Source organism: Euphorbia lathyris, chromosome 1 (assembly GCF_963576675.1).
Source record: "Euphorbia lathyris chromosome 1, ddEupLath1.1, whole genome shotgun sequence".
NCBI classification, from domain to species: domain Eukaryota; kingdom Viridiplantae; phylum Streptophyta; class Magnoliopsida; order Malpighiales; family Euphorbiaceae; genus Euphorbia; species Euphorbia lathyris.
Genome location: NC_088910.1, coordinates 13,921,191 through 13,923,815, shown reverse-complemented (window position 1 = coordinate 13,923,815; position 2,625 = coordinate 13,921,191). Strand labels below are relative to the sequence as shown.

Sequence of the window (2,625 nt, the reverse complement as noted above, 5' to 3'; positions counted from 1 at the left end):
TTTGACAAATTTCCTTGAAATTTGTGACACTTTTAAAATAAGTGATGTGACTGCCGAAACAATCAAACTTCACCTCTTTCCTTTCACTTTGAAGGACAGAGCCAAAGAGTGGTTAACTTCTATGCCAGGCGCAACGTTTGAAACTTGGGACCAACTTGCCCAAGCATTTTTATCAAAATATTTTCCTTTAGCAAAAACTGCAAGAGTCATAAAAGAGTTAACATCTTTTTCTCAACATGATAACGAAACTCTTTATGAGGCTTGGGAATGTTTTAAAGAACTTCAACGTTTATGCCCACACCACCAATTGCTCGATGCACTTTTAATGCAAACATTTTATAATGGATTAAATCCTACAACTAGAGGTTCATTAGATGCTATGTCGGGAGGGTTATTTATGAAAAAGACATCTGCCCAAGCAAGAGAGCTTTTGGAGGAAATGGCGATTAACAGCAGTATGTGGCCCGCAGATCGTGGACATATACTAGTGGCGAAACCATCATCCTCAAACACATCATCGGTTAAAGGTATAGTGAATCTTGATCCAGTTGCGATGTTACAAGCCCAATTTTCTGCCTTATCGCACAAAATTGATAGGTTTATGGCACCGTGCGACTCTAATGGTAATCCAATCTAAACGGATGTGGATTATGAAGGTATGAGCAAGATTGAACAGGTAAATTTTGTCCAATGGAAAAACCAAACTAATAACCCTTATTCCAATACTTATAATCCTAGATGGAGAAATCATCCTAACTTTAACTAGAGAGATAACAATAATAATGCAAATGCTAATCAAAATCGTACCAATAATTATCAAAATCAATCAAGAGATACGATTAGCACTTTATCTTCTAAAATCGACAAATTTATAGATGCTATGAGTGGAAAAATAAGTAATCACGACGATGGTTTTAAACGGATCGAGAATAAATTCGATCAGCTTATTAAAAAGCACTCATCTAGCATCCATAATTTGGAGGTCCAAATTGGACAACTTGCTAAATCAATTCCATCCCGAAAAGAGGGAAGTCTTCCCAGCCATACGGAAGAAAATCCGAAAGAGCAGGTAAAGGCTATCACTCTTCGTTCATGGAAAAATTATTTAGGACCGGAAATGCCCGGAGATTCAACTTTACCATGAACTGATTTACCAAAATCCAAAGAAGATATATCAAACACTAAAAGTTCACCAATTGACTCGAGTACAAAAACTTTTGTACCCAAACCACCTTTTCCACACAAAGTCCGAAATAAGAACTATGACAAACAACTTTTAACATTTTTAGACAAACTTAAAAATTTGCACATTAATTTGACATTTATGGATGCGATTACACAAATTCCCAATTATGGTAAGTTCTTAAAAGATTTAATTTCAAAGAAAATTAGTTGGGAAGGGTTTTCATCCATTTCACTAACTGAAGACTGTAGTTCGATAGTGTCGAGTAATTTGCCTACTAAACTCAAAGATCCCGAATGTTTTACTATTCCGTGTAAATTGGGAGATATTGAATTCCCAAGTTGTCTTTATGATTTAGGAGCAAGTATAAACTTAATGCCGTTGTCTATTTTTAATAAGTTAGGTTTAGAAGAAGATATCAAACGTACCAATATGGTTTTGCAATTAGCGGATCAAACCACTAAAAGACCATATGGTATAATTGAAGATGTTTTAGTTAAAGTCGACAAATTTATTTTTCCTACCGATTTCGTTATAATAGATTTTGCATATGACGTTAATTGTCCACTAATTTTTGGCAGACCGTTTATGAACACGGGACGTGCTCTAGTCGATGTGTCGGAAGGGAAAGTAGTTTTAAGGATATGAGAAGATAAGATCGAGTTTGATATGAACAAAGCAATGAAATATCCTATGGAGGAATTCGCCTGTATGAAACTTGATTTAGTTGAAGAATGTGTTAATGACATTATTCAAAAAGAAGAAATAATAGACCAATAATGGGTGAAGAATTAGAAGATAAGGACCTAGAGCCTTTGATTCGAGAAGATGGACCAGTTCCGCCTTCAATTGTAATTCCCCCTAAATTAGAACTTAAAGAGTTACCAAACCATTTGAGGTACGCTTTCTTAGGCGAAGGTGATTCTCTACCTATAATTATCTCTAACAAATTAACACATGTTCAATTAGAAAAATTGAAAGAAGTTGTTAGAAATAGAATAGGAAGTATGGGATGTCAAATTTCAAACTTGAAAGGAAATAATCCTAGTATTGTAATGCACAGAATTCACTTAGAAGAAGATAAGCCACCTAAAGCGGATAGGCAAAGACGCTTAAATCCGAATATGAAAGAAGTAGAAAAAATGAGATTACTAAACTTTTAGACAATGGAATCATTTATCCCATTTCGGATAGTGAATGGGGTTAGTCCAATCCATTGTGTTCCTAAAAAATGAGGCATAACTGTTGTAAGGAATGACGAAGGTGAATTAATACCTACACGAACCACCACCGGTTGGAGGGTTTGTATAGATTATAGGAACCTTAACAAATCAACTAGGAAAGATCATTTTCCTCTACCTTTCATTTATCAAATGATCGAAAGGATAGCTGGTCATGCTTTCTATTGTTTTCTAGATGGTTACTCTGGATTCTTTCAAATT

General features: G+C 35.0%; 1 non-coding gene across 1 annotated transcript; it reads right to left on the bottom strand.

The window, feature by feature from the left end:
• Positions 1-202: 202 nt before the first annotated feature.
• On the bottom strand, positions 203-309 carry LOC136216183 (small nucleolar RNA R71). The gene has a single exon (XR_010683173.1). It is a non-coding gene; the product is annotated as a small nucleolar RNA R71 (small nucleolar RNA).
• Positions 310-2,625: the final 2,316 nt, after the last annotated feature.